Below are 20091 nucleotides of genomic sequence, written 5' to 3'. Positions count from 1 at the left end.
AGACTGGAGTTCATCAAAACCAGATTGGTGGTAGGATAAGGTTCAAAGGATTGAAGAAAAGATGATAATGTAGAGGTGAACTGGGTAACCAAGGGGGGGGGAATGGAAAATAGCAGAGTATAACTAGTTCAGGGATGATGACTTGGGAAAGTCATGGTGAGATTACGGTGAGGACAAAGAGCAGGATAGGAGTTCATAAGGCAGAGAGGCATTAAAATTTAAAAAAAAAAAGGATTATGATCGGAGAAAATATTTTCAGATTTCATGAACACTGATGTGAACCACAAACACAATGGTAAAAATAGGAAAATAGGTCAGAGGACATGAGTAAGTTGAATATCTGGTAATGTTTTTAGTATATTTGGGAGACTATCACTATTTAAGGGCAGCCAGTGGAATGGAAAGATTGTGCACCAAGAGCAGAACTAATTGGGGAAGAAAGGAGATTGTCCCAGAGGATGAGAGATAACAAGTTAGCAGTATCTTGATTGGGTGATTAAATAAGATCGAATGAACCTCAATAGAAAATATTTCAGTGATTGTAGTTGAGTGAAAGTCTGGAAGTGACAGTGGGGAACAAGGAGTATTCCTACTCTATTATCACAACTAGTATGTGTTTGAGGTTGGGGTTTGGGGGTTAAGTGTTACTGAAAGTATTATGAGTACTGTAATATATAACCAGAGATTCTGTGACCTCAGGAGAAAGAGAGGTCTCAGTCAATTCAGGAAAACGGGAATAAGAAAGAAACAAACATTAAAGTTTTTCTTTTAACCTATGGAGTAAGTATTCCAGAAACAACAGTACAGACAACTATCTGAACTAAATGAAATATGGAGAATTTTAGGGATGGGATATTTGATAGAGACATCTAGCTCTCCTTTTTCTTCTGATAAAAGGACGGACATCTCTTTTTACTCTTGTTTCCTTATCAAAGGCCAAAGAATGTCAAACCTCATCTAGCATAAATTGTATCTAATCCAATACCTCTCTCCAAGTTCCCTCAGAATCTATTATTGAACTTCTATCTGAGGTCTTCCAGTAATAGGGAAATCACTAATTTTTAGGGTGTCCCAATGAATTTAATAGCATCATGTAATATTGAATTTGGGAATGATTTAACATTTCTAGTAGTTAAAAAATATTTCCCTAAAAATGAGTTTATTTCCAGGCATCTTCTCTTTTTTTCTGTACATGCTAATGAAGAACATATGAACAACAAAAATGATGGATTCATAAATATTTGGTGCTTTTTAATTGATAGAAATGTGAATAGTTCAATGTGGGAGAGGTATGTGTAATTCTTGGAGGGCACACATGCATATGTATGCATATATATAACATTTATAAATATGCATATATACAAGACACAGATATGCATATATTCACTTTATCTCTATCGTCTCTATAAATATATATGTGCTATTTTGTATCCTGACCCAGTTTTCCACTGAGATGAAGTTTTTGTTTTTGTCCTGTTCTTTTAAGGTCTGTTTCTGTAGCTGTCATAGCGCTAAACTGAGAATCTGTGGTCAATAACTGACATGAAGACTTTCCACAGAGTATTGATCAATGTCATTTCTCATCATCTTTTTTGGTATCCTAAGAGCATGGATTTCTCATCTCAATATTTAGAAAATTCTATGCATTGAACTCTTCGGGAGAAAGTTAATTAAGTTAACTTGGTTATTTACAACAGTTGAAGAAATAAACTGCAAATTATCTCAAGCAACACACTCTTCGTATCATTTTAAAAGAAATTACCAACAAGATGAATTATCCTAGATGACATTTGATCATAAGAGGACTCAAGCTCTCAAGAAAAAGGAGAGCATACCCAAGTTTACAAAATTTCCTTCAAGTATATAGCTCATACTTGTTAGCCCTTTCTGATTCCTTTTCAGCCTTCTGAGCCCACAATTCTGTAGTTGCTCTCATTGCTATTTCTAGGTGTTCCTCTTGCCACCCAAAGTCCAGGTTGGATCAGACCTTTCTTATTATTTATTAAACATTGGTCTGTGAGTGCAAAAACAATCCCTGATTCATATTCCTTCTGGAATTAAATGGAATTTATTTTGTCTCCTTGCCTTGAAGGGAGCTTTCTTTGTTGAGTAGGAATTACCGTTTTATTTCACTCGTTGTAAGCTATGTAAGCTAGATGAAATTTGAGATCCATATCTTAGATGTTGCTGGTTATTTTGCTTCAATAAACTAATGCTTCCCCTTTTTCTTTGGAGAGATGGTTTTTTTTTTTTTTTGGAGAGATGGCAGCATCCTCGCTGCCTTATAGCATTTAAACTCCCACTGCATTTCTTGTGATTTCTCCAGCTTTTTAAAAACCAGTAACACTCAGAGACCTTAATTTTCTTTAGCAAAGTACTAGTCTCTTTCTCTGACTGATTTGGCAAATTGTATCTCCACTTTAGAAAGCACTTTGCTTGGAGCCTACATACCATCTAATTTTTTCCCATTCCTCCACTTGTAGCTTGGGATGGGAAAACTAGATTAAATCAAATCCAGTAACTCCATGAACCTATATCTTTTCTTTAAAGTAGGCATTGTATTGGAGAACCATGTCCCTTTTGGTACCTGTGCCTATCTAATTATCTCCTGTGCTACCTCACATAATGATTAGACCTGTACTTGAACTTTTAGGTCATCTATCATTTTAGTCTTTTTAACTTTCTTTTTTTATAGTCTGAAATGGCTATTCTTTTAGCTAAGTATATATTCCTTCCACCAAGCAAGAACAAGAGTCCTTTTACACCTAAGTAAACCATTCTGTGGGGATGTTAGCTGCTGCAGTGGCTAGAGTGCCAAGCCTGACAGAATCATAAAAATTTAGAGTTTGAAGGGACCTCAGAAGCATGATTGCATAGTTCATACATAAGAAAGAATTCATTTTTCAACATTCTGTAAAAGAAAAATACTGGAAACAACCTTCTGAGCTGAACTGATTTTAAGAGATGAAAATCATAAAGTCAGGGTCTAGACCCACCCACTATGATCTAAGACCCAGAGCCCATTTCCTGACTAGTATGTATACTTTATGCAACAGTCAGATTATACAAACTCTCCCCAAAAAGAGAAATTGGTTGGTTTGTATATTTCTTCTCAGGTGGGGAAACCACAATTTTGTCTTCTGGAAGAGTTCTTTCTTAAAAAAGGTCAGGTTTTTTTTTTCTTGTCTTCTTATGAGGGACCAATATATGGCCACCTATTTCATATACGTTGAAAATATAGGTGGCCAAGGTTATTCAATAGTTACAAAGCTAGTTGAAATACCATGACCTCAGGAAGTATAGATAGACAGCAGAAGACTACAGGCATGAGCAAACACTCCTTGGAAAAAGGATTTTGCAAGGTACCGAGAGGATTTCTTTTATTGTCTTACAATATAATTATTGATTGATTAATTCTCATATGCAATTATTTAATCAATCAATAATTAGGATTATTCTTTAAAATTAATTATGTTATGATTATGAATTATCATTACAGTAATGAATATCTGAAATAATTACCTGCAGAAGTTATAAAGCTCTTAAATAGGCATAAAATAATGAATATACGCTGGTTAAAGCTACGTAATTAAATTATCTTTTATAATATCTGAAAAGTAGTCATTCAGCTTTTATTGTTATACTCTATGGAACAAAGACCATAAATCCTCCCAAGATAATACACTAAACAATTTTTTAGCACTGATTACTAGTGTTTATTTACATCTATTTGCATCTTTGTTACTCCTACTTATTTCTCCTGGGGCCAAGAATAATACAACCAAATATTTCTTCCAAGTGTTTCTTCTACTCTAAGTTAAAAGTCCTCAATTTTTAAACTGATCACGATGTGTCTGTACTCAAGTCTCTCTCCATGAATTTTTGAGGCATACACCTTTGTCTTCCCTCTCTTTTGTTAGCATTAGTTAATCTACACCACAAGGAATTCTTGCATTTGTGATTTTTTTTACCCTAAGGTAGCTGTTGAAGGAAAGTATAAGTGAGGTAATGGGGTGACCAGGGGTATTATAAATTAACTAAGGGGTTTGTGGGAACACACTTTGGGATTTAAGAGAGACTAAAACTGAACATTGAAGACTTGTACAGCTAAGTCACTCCCAACTGAAAAATAACAGCCAACTGTCACTCTGGCCAGAGGCCTTGAATTCCACAGACAAGGCAACAGGATGAAACAGGGTTTTAATTAGAAACAACTAAAAGGAGGGATAGGAATGACTACTCTAAACCCTTAACACCTAATAACAAAACCCACAGGGAAAGGGAAGGACTTATTCTACTCTAACTTAGTGATCTAAACTAACAGGGCCCAAGGAGCTATAAATGGAGTCTCTGGGTTTCTGCCTCAAACCTGGAACCTGCCAGGCTTGAGTACAGCTAGGACTTAGTGGCTTTGGGATTCTCACTGCAATCCACTGATGATCTCCGGATGCCAGGAGCTAGGTTGTCTCAGGAACCAAGTAGAGAGGGTTTTGCTTGATGCACTGTCCTCCAGTTCTCAAACTTCTCCTCCTCTCTTGGCTCTGTAGAGTTGTCCTTTTGCTAGATGCCACACTGAGGATCCCAGAGGAAAACAGGAAGCAGGGTGTCCTTTGCTCTGAGGTCTCCCAGGCTGGCAACACTTTTGCCCACCACTAATGGAGTCCACACTCAGGGCACAGACAGACTTCCTCCTCCTTCATTTCAACCTGGAATTCCCAGCTCCAGCTCCTTCCTGCTAGGTACAACTTAATTCCTAATAACTAGCTAATCTAATCTTACTCATAACACTGTTCATGCCCAACTTTTCTGTATCCCATCAAAAGTGGGATTTTCTCCATTTCTCATTATTCCCTTCCCAATAATTTGTAGGTAAAAATCATACCTTGAACAGAATTCTCTCTTGTTTCATCAGATTTGTGAAGGATAGAAGTATAGTTAAGGCATATTGAGCAATTATTAGTTGCCCTGATTTTCTTCTAGTGGCATTTTATCAAGTGGAAATATCTACTTACTTATTCAATTTTTCAAAAAGAAAGTGTTAATAACTACCATTTATATAGCACTTCGGTACTTTAACACTCATTGTGTAATGCTTGTGAGCTATTTCCTAAACTCTTCTACTATTTCTTTTATTTTGTACATGTGGTATGTAGTATACTTCTGTGATACCATTCCAATTCCTGCCCCATGTTGATCTTCATCCAAATTCTCATCAGTACACTTCTGTCACCCCCATATTAACTTATTGAATAACATAAGATGAGGATATCTTCTTTTTTATTAAATTTTATTTTTTTCAATTACATGTAGAAACAATTTTTGACAATAGTTTTCTGACATTTTATAATTCAAATTCTCTCTTTTCTTCTTTTTCCTCTGGCCCAGGGTGTTAAATAATCTGATATAGGTAATACTAGTGCTTTTATCCAATATACATTTCCATATTCCACATGTAGGGACTAACGACACATATCACATATACAATAAAAAACTGAAAAGGAGATTAAATGGAGGATGGCATGATTTGATATGCAATCAGATTCCAACAGTTCCTTCTATGACTGTGGATACTATTTATTTTTGTTAGTGTTTGCTTGTTTTTATCATGAGTCCCTCAGGATTATCTTGGAATTTTGTTTTCCAGATATTAGTTTAGTCATTCACAGCTGATCATCAAATGATATTTTAGTTACAGTATTCCCAGTTCTCTTGGTTCTGTTCAATTTAATTTGCATCTGTTCATATAAGACTTTCTAGGTTTTTCTGGACTCATTTGTTCATTGTTTCTTATGGCAGCATAGTTTTCCATTACAACCATACAACAGTTTGCTCAGCCATTCCCCAATTCATGGGCACTCTCTCAGTTACCAATACTTTGGCACTACAAAAAGAGTTTCTAAAGTACTTTTTGTACAAATAGGTCCTCTTCCCCTGTCTCTGATCTCTTTGGGTGTGGTTTCATATTGTTCTTCATAAAAGTTATATCAGTTTATAGTTCTACCAACAGTGCATTAGTGTCCCAATTTTCCAATATCCTCTCTAACATTTATCATTTTCCTTTTTGGTTAAGTTAGCCATTGTGATAGGTGTGAAGTTGTATCTCAGAGTTATTTGAATTTGCATTTCTCTAATCAATACTGATTTAGAGCATTTCTCATATGACTATGAATAGTTTTAATTTCTTCACCTGAGAATTGCCAATTCATATCCTTTGACTGTTTATCAATTAGCAAATGATTTAAATTCTTATAAATTTGACTCATTTCTCTAGGTATTTGTGAAGTGAAATTTCCCACCAATTTGTTATTTCTCTTCTAATCATGGTTGTACTTGTTTTGTTAGTACAGAAACTTTAATTTAATGTCAGCAATTATCCATTTCATATTTCATAACATTCTTTATGTCTTTTTTGGTCATAAATTCTTCCCTTATCAATAAATCTGACAGATAAACTTTCCCATATATCCTTAATTTGTTTCTGGTATCCCCCCTTTATTTCTAGAACTTATCCATTTTGGCTTTATCATGGAGTATGATGTGAGATGTTTTTCTTTGTCTTGTTTGTGCCATACCATTTCTCATTTTTCCCAGGCCTTTTTGTCAAATAATTTTTTTTTCAATAGCCTGAATCTTTGGGTTGATTGAACACTAGGTAACTTTGATCATTAACTTCATTTTTTTTTTTGTTTTCCTAACATATTCTAATTATCTACTATTCTATTTCTTACCCATGACCAGATTGTTCTTGATGATTATTACTTCATGGCATAGATTGAGATTTGGTATGGCTTGGAGTCCTTTATTTTTTCCATAAATTCCATTGATATTTATGAATTTTTGTTCTTACAGATGAATTTTGTAATTTTTTTCTAATTCTAGGAAATAATTTTTGGTGAGTATGATTAGTATGGCACTGAATAGGTATATTAACTAAAGTAGGATTTTCATTTTTATTATATTGGATTGGCTTATCCATGAGCAATTCATGTTTTTTCCAATTATTTAGATCTGACTTTGTATTAAAAGTATTTTGCATTTGTGTTTATATAGTTGCTTGGCTTTTTTTGATAAATATATACCTAGGTATTTTATAATGTCTATAGTTACTTTAAATGAAATTTCCTTCTTTAACTGTTTCTATGGAACCTTGTTGTTAGGAAATGGAAACAGTGATGATTTATGTGTGTTTATTTTATATCTTGCAACATTGTTAAAGTTCTTAATTTTTTAAAATGTGGTTTTTGGTTGATTCAGGGGTTTTTTATGCATCATTTCATCCTGTTATTTCCATAAAAAAGACATAGTTTTTTTATTGCCTTTTTTAATAAAAAGATTTTTCCATTCTTATTGCTAACGCCAGAGTTCCTAAAATAATGTTAAATAATAGTGACAAAAATGGGCATACTTGCTTCACCTCTGATTTTATTGGGAAGGATTTTAGTTTATCTCCATTACATCCATTATCAGCAAGATAATGCTTGCTGGATGGTTTTAGATAGATGTCTTTTGTCACTTTAAGGAAAGTTCCTTTCATTCCAGTGTTTTCTAATGTTTTTTTTTTTTTTTAATAAGGAATGGGTAATGTATTTTATCAAAGGCTTGTTCTGCATCTATTGAGATCATATAATTTCTGTTGACTTTATCATTGACATGGTCAGTTATCCTGATAGTTTTCCTAATATTGAACTATTTCTGAATTCCTGCTAAGCACCCACCTACGCATTGTAATTCTTGTGAAATAATGCTTTAATCTCCTTGCTAGTATTTAATTTATTTTTTTCTATCAATATTTAATAGGGAGATTAGTCTATAATTTTTTCCTCTCTGTTTTAGTTCTTCCTGACTTAGGTATCTGTACCATATTTGAGTCATAAAAGGAATCTGGAAGAATTCTTTATTCACACAGTTTCTGAAATATCGGAGTTCATTGTTTTTTCAATGTTTCATAGAATTCAATTGTGAATCCACTGGCTCTGGGACCCTTTTCTTAGGGAATTCTTGGCTGTTTTTTTTATTTCTTTTTCTTTGACCAAGTTAAATACTGTTTTCTCTTTTGTTAATCTGGGCAATTTATATTTTTGTAAATAGTCATCTATTTCACTTGAATTATAATATTTATTAACATTTAGATGGGCAAAATAACTGCAAATAATTACTTTAATTTCTTCATTGATAGTAATTTCTCCTTTTTCATTTTTCATAATGGTAATTTGTTTTTCTTTTTTTCGAACCAATCAATGTTTTATTTATTTTTCATGAAGCAACTCTTTATCTTATTTATAAGTTCAATAATTTTCTTACTTCTGATTTTATTTGTCTCTCCCTTGATTTTCAAGATTTCCAATTTTGTGTTTAATTGGAGATTTTTACTTTGTTCTTTTTTCTAGTTTTTTTTAGTTGCATACCCAATTCATTGACCTGTTCTTTCTATATTTGATTGATTTAAGCATTTTTTCCCTCTATCTTCTTTCCCTACCCACCCCTCCCCCATTTATCCTTCTCTTTCTCCTTTTAACCTTTCTCTGGCCACAAATGTTTTGCTTCCAAAAAACAACTCCCTCATTTAGCCCTCCTTTTTGTTCAACCTCACCATTTTTATTCCCATTTCCCTCCTACTTACTATTGGGTAAGGTAGGCTTCTATAGCTGACTGAGTGTGGGTGTTATTTCCACTTTTAGCTAATTCAGGTGAGAAAAAAGTTAAAACATTGCCTGCCACACCCCCATCTTTTCCTCCATTATATTAACTCTTGGGTTCCCCTTCATGTGACATTTAACCTCTCATAACTTTCTTTTTTTCTTCTCCTCTTGTGTTCATTTTTCCTATTCCTTGATTTTTTATTTTTGTTTTTGTATTTCAACTCATCAATTCTATTTTATCCCTTCCTTTTTTCTATGTATATTCCTACTTATCCTTCAGATAGTGATGAAGTTATAAAATACCTCACATATTTAAGAAAATTGAATATTTTAAGTACCTTATATGACTCAAGTATCATATATATCTAAAGTATTTTAATTATTACCTTACCAGGTATGAATGTACTCTATTTCACCTTATTGAAACCCTAAAGGTAGGTTTCACTTTTCTATTCATCTTTTTATGCTTCTCTTGAGTGTCTGTTTGGTCATCATATTTCCTTTTCATTTCTGTTTTTTGTTTTTGTTTATGTTTTGGCCAGAAATACCAGGAAGTCCTCTAACTTGTTAAGTATCATTCACCCCCTTCATTTCTCCCTCCCCCAACGTTTAGTGCTTATTTTGCTGGGTATTTTGTGATTCTTGGTTGTAAGCCTAGATCCTTTGCTTTTCAAAATATCATATTCCCTGCCTTCTGGTCCTTTAATAAAGAAGCTGCCAGGCTTTATGTAATCCTGACTATAGCTCTATATTGTTTCCTTCTGGCTGCTTACAGTGCTGTTTCCTTTGATAGGGAATAAAAAAAAATTTTTATAATAGTTCTGGAATATTTTATTTAGGTTGTTTTTTTTAGGAGGTGCTGAATGTATTCTTTCCATTTCTATTTTCCCTTCTTATTCATGAATATCAGGACAGTTTTTCCTGTGGTATGGATTTATTGCCCTAGGCTATATGGAATCTGTTAGGGGTAGCACTGCTTTTTTACTGTGCCTTCAAGTTTCCTCAGACTAATTGGTAGAGTCAATGTTGCTTGCAGATCTGTTGTTGTTTCATTGCCTCAGGCCACTTGGCAATACCTAGACCTGTTATCCACTCTACCTTTTTTTTTTGTTGAGCTGCTCCCTTTCTCTGCTTTTTTGTTTGTTCATTTTTTTCTTTTATTTCTTTGTCTCAAAGCACACTTAAGTTGCTCCCCATATGCCTGCCATTTTGTTGCCTCAGGCCTCTTGGCTACAAGTAGGACTGCTTTCCACTAGCCACCTAACTGCCTCAGGGCACATGGAAATTCTCTGGGCTAGTGTATGCTCAGAAAACTCCCCCCAGTGAAGCACTCCCTGTTTTACTCTCCCCTATAGCCCAAGAGACTCACATCTTTCCTGCTTTCCTTTGTTTTGAGGGACTCTATTTTCTATTTTTGAGTAATTTGAGGGTTTGGGTCAGCTGAGCTTATCTTACTGTACTATATTAACTCCCACTATGCAACTGTCCCTGAGAATATCTTTTTTTTTAATTGATAGGACTTTATTCATCTTCATCTACATCTACATCTCAAATGTCCTCTTATTTTTTTACATTAGGATTACCTAGGCTCATCCATTCAAATTTTAATGATACTTATAAGGTAAAAACTGAGGTTAGTCCAATATATGATAATGACCTTGAAATGATTTATGAATCATACAAATTAAATTATACTGAGTATAGTTTTGGTTAAATTCATTTTATTATATTTGTTTTAAAATTTTGTTAATGCAATTTCTTATTCAGGACACTTTGTTTCATCTCCATGTAAGAAAATGGAATTTGTGCTGGACTCAGAGACAATTTAATGTATTTTCTAGTTCATGAGGACAATAAAAGTTGCAGTTAGCCAAAAGTCTAAAATTTGGCAGTCATGTAAAGCATAATTTATTTTACCTTCATGACCTGTTAAACTAAAAATAGGAAGAATACTAGATGTTTTTCTTTGTCTAAAAAAAATAGCTTCATGTCATGAACAAATGTGATACACTCTCTTATATAATAATAGTTCAATTAACCCGGTATAAACAGGAAATTCAATTAGTATATTATTTCCCTAAACCCATACAAATTGGGGCTTATTTTACATTAATCCAATTAATCTGCTTAATCTTTCTCTGGTTCTCCTTAAACAAATACCTTTTTTTTTCCCTATAGTCTGATAGATCAATACTGTCAGTTTACAAATAGTCAATAAACATTTATAAGATGCTTATTACCTGCTAAGTATCATTGTACTACATAGAAAGAAAAAAAAGTAAATTTTTTGTTTCAAGGAGCTCATAGTGATATGGCAAAGGAGGCAGCATGCAAATAACTATGTACTGAAATAATAGGATATTCTTGATGATTGGTGTTAGTAATGGTAAGATATCAAGATCAGTTGGTTCCTTGGTAACCCACATAGAAGGGGCTCCCAATGACCAGTGCTTCCAAACTACCAGAATGAATTCAAAACAGGACAGGGTTTATTTTAAAACACGATTTGATGGAGGGTATCTTCACATGAGGGTATCTTCATTTTCTTCCAAGCTCCCTAGGCCTACACTGTTTGTTTAAATTTCCTGAAGCTATCTAACTACCTGAAACTTAATCCTCCCAAATGACTTAGGTGAGATATACAGTTCTTCAGAGTAGTTCAGGTTGAACCCTTTATGGTAGGGTCTAACCCTAGCAAGGTTAGGCCTAAGATTGCTTCAGGCCTTCCCACCAGACAGGTACTAGCTTGCTGGCATAGATCTTCAAATCAGCTGGGAACACTCTCTCAAAAGGCAAGAAACACTTGGATATAGATGACTGAAGGATTTCTCCAAAGGGGAACACAAAAGTGAGTAGCTCTGGCTTTAGGGGATAGGAACAAAAAAAAAAAAAAGAAAAAAAAAAAAAAAAAAAAAAAAAAAAAAAAAAACCTCTTCAGCTCACAGAGAAAAGGGAGCAGGAAGTTTTGCTTCAGGCCTTTTACCCCAACAGGAAGTCCAAAAAATGCCCAGCTACTGCTGGTGTCCACCTTTATCTGTTCCCAGCATTCCAGAATTAACTTCATCAGTTCCACAACATGTGGTCTGCTCCAGCACACTTCTCTCTTTGCGAATTTCTATCTGTTTGCAATCCATTTCTCTTCTTCCCTCATTATATTCTACCCTTTTGAACAAATCAAAATTCATTTTGAAAAAATATTTTGGTATTAGTTCACCAACAAAGTTAAATTCTCCTTAAAGTATTCCTATTCTAGTATTCTCACCCAAAATAACAAACATCCTTCTCTCATTTACCTAATCCCAGTCTTACACTAGATTATATACACATGCATGTATAGCCATACATATTTATACATTATATATTGAGATAGAGTCTTAAATGGAGGGTACTATGATTAAGGAGAACTTTGAATGCTTCTTATAGGGACTTTCACTGAGACTTGAAAGATGTCAAGGAAGCCAGGAGAAGGAAACGAGCATAAAAATCAGTGTCCCATGTCTAGGATGCAGAGGGGAGTAAGGTTTATGAAGCTGAGAAAGGTATGAAGGGATCGAATTTTGAAGGGATGTAAATGTTAATATATTTTTCATTTATATATATATATACATATATATGTATATGTTCAAGTCATTAAGGAACCATTGGAGTTTAATAAATGGAGGGAGAGGGGAATGACAGGATAAGACTTGCACTTTTTGAAAATACGTTTGATAGTTAAAGAAAATATGATCTGGATTGGGCCAAGACTTGAGGCAGGGAGACCAATCTGAATGCTGTAGTGTTAGGTGATCAGTCTACAATAGGGTGATGACAGTGTCTAAAGAGAGAACAGGGGATATATCAGAGATATTGGAAAAAATTTGGCAATTAATTAGATATGGTGGATGAATGAGAATGAGAAGTTGAGGATGACAACTAAGTTATGATTCTGGATTGCTATGAGAAAGCTTTTGACAGTAATTGGAAACTAAGAAAGGTGGGAGGGTTTAGGTAGAAAATAATGTGTTCTTTTTTGGATATGATGAATATAAGATGTCCTCAAGCTATTAAATTTGAGATGTCCAAGAAGAATTTGGAGTTGCAAGACTGGAAACCAAAAGAGGCAAGATCTAAAAAACTATATTCCAGCATCATCTACAGAAGTGAAATCATTAGCATAGGTGAGATAACTAAGCAAAAAAAAAAATAAAAGAAGGGCCAGGATAGTGAATTGGGAGACATTCCATTTTAGTTGCCATGGTGTGAATGAATATTCAGCAAAAGAGACAGAGGAGAAGTCAGACAAGTAGGAGGAGAATCATTAGAGATCACTATCATGAAAATCTATAGATAAAAGTCCCAAGTAGTAACAAAGGTAATGAAGACTGAGAACATGCCACAACATAGGTACTGAACAAATTGTAATGAGTATATGGAGGTTTTTAATTCTTCTATTATGAACTTTAGTAGTCTGGAGAAGCCTATTCATAGATTAATGTTTTTAAATGTCCATAATCAATATATGTGATTTCAAAGGAAGTTGATTATTTTCAAAGGAAATTTTCAAACTATTCCTTTAAAAGAAAATGAGCCCCAGGTTAATGTACCCTGGTTTAGATGAATGGCAATTCTTGGGTATGGAATGCTGGGAAAAGTGCTAAATTAGAGCAAACAATGCTATTTTTGGTCCTGCCTGTGCATCTAACTGGTTTTGGAACCCTGGTATGACATTGACCTCTTTGTGCCATAGGATTCTCCTATTTCAAAATTTTATAACTGCAAGTCTAAGAGAGATTGCAAGGAGGGAAATAGTTTGGAAGTTCTCGTAAGCTAAGTGAATATAAACTACTACTATTTTTTTGTGAACATCTGTATTTCTCTACAGGGTGAAGCTAAGTATCTTTTCCAATATAATATCTTAAACCTAATAATTTTTCTACTTTTTCTATGAAAATCTCCATTTTTCATGCTTACTTACCAGAGCAAAAAAAGAACAAATTTTTGTGTCAGTAAACTCTCTTCCAGAGAGTTCTTACCCTAGGAACTAGAGTGATAATCTCTGTAGAAACTGTGTATCAAGACAATGAAATCCTAGCTTTATATTCTCACAAGATTAATTTAAAATTTATATTGTTCAAGATTTCCCCTCTCATAATAATAGCTCAACACTTTAAGGTTGTAAAATGCTTTACAAATATTATCTTGGGGAGCAGGTCCTATTATTATCTTCATCTGACAGATAATAGAACTGAGGAAGACAGAGGTTAAGCAATTTTCCTAGGGTCATACAGTTTAGTGTCTTTGGCAGGATTTCAAATCAGAGCTTCCTTACTTCATGTTCAGCAATCCATACACTTCACAATCTAGGATTCAATATTTGGATACTGATATTTTTAAAGTGTACAATATATGCAAACCCCAGGTTTCTTAGAATGAAAAGAAAATGCTATAATGCAAAAATATTAGTGATCAGATTTTGTTTTCTTTTTTGTGTACATCATTCTTTCTCTTCATTTTCCTTACCTTCAGTTTTGCCCTGGTTCTATGAATTTATTTTATATAATGATTTCTAGTGGTGAAATTCCCTCCTCCAATGAAGATGTAGAATTGTTTTATAAAATAGCTGAAGAGTTGTGTGGGTTACTAAAAAGGCAAGCGTTTTGGCAATAGTTAAAAAGCCAGTATATTTCAGAATAGTTCCTTGACCTTTCTGACTATCAAGGCCAGCTTTTTATCTGCTATTCAATTATTTTTTATTTGTCTTTTCTCCTGTCTTGAGAGAGGGGAGAAAGAGTGGGATAGAGTGCTAGACTTTTAATGAAGTGGAGGAGGAGAAATAAGGAAAATGTTTTTACATACCTACTGTGTGATAGGCACTATGCTAAGGACTTTGGAAATAAAATTTCATTTGATCTTCACAACAACTCTGAAATAGGTACTATTTTTATTCCCATTTTACAGTTGAGGAAACAATTAGACAGAGCTTAAGTGACTTTCCCAAATTGACACAATTTGTTATCGTCTGAGGACTCGTTTGAATTTGGGTCTTGCTGTCTTCAGGTCTAAATAGTTATCCACTGCACTAATTAATTTCCATAGGATTCCCCATGTTCACATTTCAACCTTTTTTTTCTTTGCCTTATGATATTGGGCCAATCACTTTACCTCTAAATGATAGGTAGATACAGACATAGCTCTTTTTATTGTGCTTTATATTGCTGATAATATATTTTGTTTTTGTTTTTGTTTCTTGCAAATTACAAATTTCCTTCCAAATTGCATCAAGCAAGTCTATCAGTGCCATTTTTCTGACAGCACATGCTAACATTGTGTCTCAGTTTTACATTTAGGTAATTCTCACAATATTTGATGCTTTTTCATTAAGTTTTTATCTGTTACAGTGATTTGTGATCAGTGACTTCCAATGTTAATTTTGTAATTCTGTTGAAACACTGCTACATTAACTCATATAAGAAAATAAACTTAATCTATAGATGCTGAATGTGTCTTAACTACTCCATAGACTTTCCCCTCAACCTTTCCATGGGCTTTCCTGTCTCCTTGAGATACAGCAATATTAAAATTAGACCAGTTAGTAATTTTTCAATGGCATCTAAGTTTTCAAGTGAAAGGAAGAGCAAATCCATGCCGCAAACTTCATCAGTGCCTAGTTTTAAGAAATTATACCCCACCTTCAGCCACTTACACCCTAATAGTCAGCAGTTACAGACACTGAGGTAAGACCCTCCACCAGCAAAAAGAATACGAATCACTAAAAGCTTAGATGATAGTTTGTATTTTTTAGCAACAAATTGTTTTATAATTAAGGTATGCATATTACTTTTAAACATAATAATATTACACACCTATAAGACTACAGTATAAAAATAACATTTATAAGCACTGGGAAACCAAAAAGTCATGTGACTAACTTTAATGTGATAACCTATTCCATAATATCTCCAGGGTATACTTGAGAGTAATGGAAGCTGCAAGGTAATTTGCATAGACTGATATAGAGCTAGGAGGAACATAAGAGGCCAAATAGTCTAGTTCTCTTTAAGAGAGAGGTAACTAAGGACCAGAGAGGCTGGATTGTTCAATGTCCCACAGCAACTAACCATCAGAGGTGAGTTTGAACTCTATAATGATAAAGGCAGTGCTCTTTGACCTTATCCAGCTTGATAGAAGTCAAAAGGAATTCACTCATTCACTTTCCTTATCCTATCAAAGAAACCTGGGGAAGGGGGAGGGGAGGGATTTCTAATCAGGATGAGTTTTTATAAAACTAGAAGGAACTTAAAAAAAATTAACAGCAAAACGTAAAGACTGGAAAATGTGTTGACTAGCTCTAGAAATGTTTGCTAGGCTGGCAGTCTCACAAAAAAGCAAAAAGGGGAGCAAAAAGGAAGTTCAGAAAGGGATTTAAAATAATTAGGGCATTGTTAGAAATATGATATTAAATTGGAAATAAACACACAAACATTCAAGGTTTCATATGCTGCCATCTTTTTTCTCTTCTTCACATAGATAAATGTTCATATTTATTGATATTTGTCAAATTCATGTTAATAAAGAGGAACATTTAAAAGTTATGATAGGCCCTATGAGGAAGATGCCCTGGGAGTAGATAAAAATGCAGTCAAGTGTCAATGCAAGTTAAACCAATTCTGAGCTATTGTCTCATACCTATCAAATTGCATAAAATGATAAAAGGGCAAAATAAGAAGTATTAGGGAAAATTTTGGGAAAATGAGGACACATACACACTTGGTGGAACTATAAAATGATCCAAACATTTTGGAGAACATTTTGGAATTGTGCCCAATGAATTATAAAACTATCATACCCTCAGACCTAGTAACATCACTGTTGTATCTGTTTCCCAAGGAAATTAGGGGAAAACGACAAGAATTTATAAGTTCCAAAGTAATTGTAGCCATTTTGTGGAGCAAAGAACTAGAAATTAAGGTGTTGCCCATAAACTGAGAAATGACTGAAAAAGTTGTGGCATATGACTGTCATGAGATACTATTACACTGTAAAAATTATGAGGTTAATTAATAATAAAAAAGCTTTGAAAGACCTACATAATATAAAGAAAAGCAAAATTAGTAGAACCAAGGGAATATTATAAATAGCTACAGAATTAAAATTTTAAGAATAATTTGTGAATGTCCACTGCCAGAGAAAGAACTAATAAATAGAAACACAAATGACATAATGCATATATACTTTTTTGCTGGTTGAGATGCCTGGGATTTATTTTTTTTAATATTTATTTTTTAGAAAAGTTAACATGGTTACATGATTCATGCTCTTAATTTCCCCTTAACCTCCCACTTCCCACCCCCCATAGCCATTGCACATTTCCACTGATTTTAACATGTGTCATTGATCAAGACCCATTTCCAAATTGTTGATAGTTGCATTGGTGTGGTAGTTTCAAGTCTACATGGGATTTATATTTTTACAGGATAAAGAAATTAAAAAAAAACAACTAAGCAAAAGAAACAAAAAATAAAACCTACAATCAGATATCAATAGCAGCTCTGTAAAAAGTAATTCTGAAAGCCAGAGATATAGAGAAATGTGAGATGCTGAAATTGTGACCTCCAGTCAGTTGCTGAAACCCAGAGACAGGAGAGGTATCCCAGTCACAGTAACAAAGGGTCATGGAGTGTTCAATACCCCCAAAATAGGAGAATCTTTGAGGGATTTGCATATGGATGAGAGGAAAGGGAAAGGAATAAGAGTTTGTTAAACATCTATTATGAGCCAGAAGCTGTGCTAAGCACTTTGTAAATTTTATCTAATTTAATCTTCACAACAATCCAGAGAATTATGTCTCATTATATCAATTTTGTAGTTAAAGAAACTGAGGTAGACAGAAATAGAGTAATGTTATCAGGGTTACATAGCTAGTAATTGTGTGCTTTTGAATTTGAACTCATTTGAACTCAGTCTTTGATTTTTGACCCTCTGTGTCATCTAGCTGCTTAGGTAGAGACTAATTCTACTTCCTGATTATTCCATTGTTATTTGTTTTGCTATTCTACACTCACTAAAAGCTTTGCATTTTATTTTTGATCTAGGGTTTTGGCCTGGTTTGTTTATATAGAATATACTGCAAAGGAGCTTGAGTCTCCAGAGTCATGCAGGGTCCATTTAGACCAGATTTCATAAAATTCTACTCTTGATATAGAACAGATACTTATTTTGACATATAGTTGTGAAATCTCCAGGATTCCATTTCTGAGATATAGGAGGTTCTCCTTTTGAATTTTACTTAGGATGTATACATACTTTGATATGGTTCTAAAATTGAAAATGAATCTTAAATAAAACACAGCTACCAAAAAGGTTAATACAGTAAGGCAAAAAGATAGCTGTATATCCTGTGTGTGTGTGTGTGTGTGTGTGTGTGTGCATGTGTATGTACTGTCTTGTCACAGACTTTAAAAACAATATAATAGGGTGGAAAGCATATTAGACTGAGTTCTAAGGAATTTGGATTCTGAATTCAGGTGGGCAGTATCTACCTATATAATTTTGAACATGTTCTTTAGCTTCTCTTGAACTCATCTTAATTATTTTTCAAATAAGAACATTGAACTAGATGACTTCTTAAGTCCCTTCTAATTCAGCCTGTAATATCCTCTGTTTTTCTATAACATGATGAAAAGCTGGGTATGGTATCTTCTGATATTAATATTATATTTTCATAATCACAGTGGATTTTTTATTGTGACATATTCTGAAGATCACATAGGAATTTGGCTTTGTCTATTTCTATCAGATGTCTTAATAACTCATACTATTCATCTCTGGTAGACTTTAAATTTCATGAGGACAAGAATTGATAATCATGTAAATTGTATATCTTTTTCAAAGTCTAGTATAATGTTCATAAATAGTAGCTCCTCAATGTAGTGAAATTCATGGAAAAATATGAATATAGTTGAACTTTCACAATTATAATTTTTTTACAGAATATGTAACTCATCTTCATGTAAACACAGCCTTTATGTTGCATCCATTTGACTGGAGAGCTACTTATTAACTGATCCTCAATATCCCATAGGTATTCTCTTAATCAATTTACATAGCTACTTTATTCTTTTCTATTATACAAAATTTTGTCTCTATCTTCTCTGACAAAATCTTCACATTCATTTTAACTCCGTTCAACTTAGCCTCTTTTCATTTAATTAAAAAGTATCGACAGTGTTAAAAAATTGTAGGGCGATGATTAAACTCTTCTGTGATATTTTGGAGAATGAAATCTTGAGCCTTTTCTTTCTGCTCCCTTACTGTTACAATACCAAGTCTTTCTAGTTCAGCCCTTCTCCTAGATTCTCCTTTCTCTTTGTTCTGAAAATTGGCTGGTGCTAATTATTACTGAAACTGATATTAGAGTCTATGAAAAAATACCACTTCCTACAACAGAATTAATCATTACTTGGGCAGCTCATATTTAAGAGTAAAGAAAATGATCCTAAACATATACGCTCTCTTATAAATGCATATATGTATTTGTATACATGTATAGATTATATAGATATATTTTCTCCTTTCTATGACTCCTTTCTTCTTCTCCCTTTTCCTTTCATTCAGAATAACATCCTGTATGGAGTCTGAAATATGATTTAATTGAATGAGAAGAGTCCACTCTTCTTATATTAAATGGACTTTTTTCAGCATGGCAGCAAACTTTGGGGAGAAGAGTGAACAAAGTAATCTGCCATAATTAGAAATTTTCCTTGTGATTAAGCCTGAAGCTCTTTAACCATGGATGTTAATGAAACTGAGAATTTCAGTGCTCTGACCAATAAAACTTTATTAGTTAATAAAAATGAAAAGTATAACTGTGTTACATATGCTTATATGGTTTAAAGTATTTTCCCAATTAAATCTTCTGAAGGGAACATGTATCAGTTTCACCTTTGAACTCGAAATAGAATCAGCAGGACTACACTTATACATAGAGTAGATCCATAACTATATTGTGTAATTTGAGGGGCACCAAGAAGTCTCTTTCATTCAGACATATCTTCTGCATGAAAATACAATTGTCTTAAAATTCTACCAATTTAAAGGTCATTTGTGCTAAGTCTTGATTACTTGATATTTCCATTTTTCAAAATGAAAATAGATTTCTTTTCTGGAGATTTCATCAAAAATGAGTTTACTGCACCACTTTGTTCCCTGAAAAGGGAAATATAGAGAAACATAAAAGATCTAGGTGATTGGAGATGGAGAAGTTGAACAAAGACAAGGAAAGAAAGAACACAGAAAAGAAAAATAGTGCCACTGAAAGAATTCTAGATACATTGCCAAAGGACCTGAGTTTAAGTTCTAGCTTGACATTATGATCTTGTGCAAGATACATGCTTAATAAATTTAGGCTTCATTTTTCAATCTTTAGAACAGAAGGGTTAGACTAGATTACTTCTAAAGACCCTAACACTTC

The sequence above is a fragment of the Gracilinanus agilis genome, chromosome 1, assembly GCF_016433145.1.
Source record: "Gracilinanus agilis isolate LMUSP501 chromosome 1, AgileGrace, whole genome shotgun sequence".
Classification (NCBI taxonomy): domain Eukaryota; kingdom Metazoa; phylum Chordata; class Mammalia; order Didelphimorphia; family Didelphidae; genus Gracilinanus; species Gracilinanus agilis.
The sequence above is the reverse complement of the archived record's forward strand: the minus strand, read 5'-3'. Positions refer to the sequence as shown.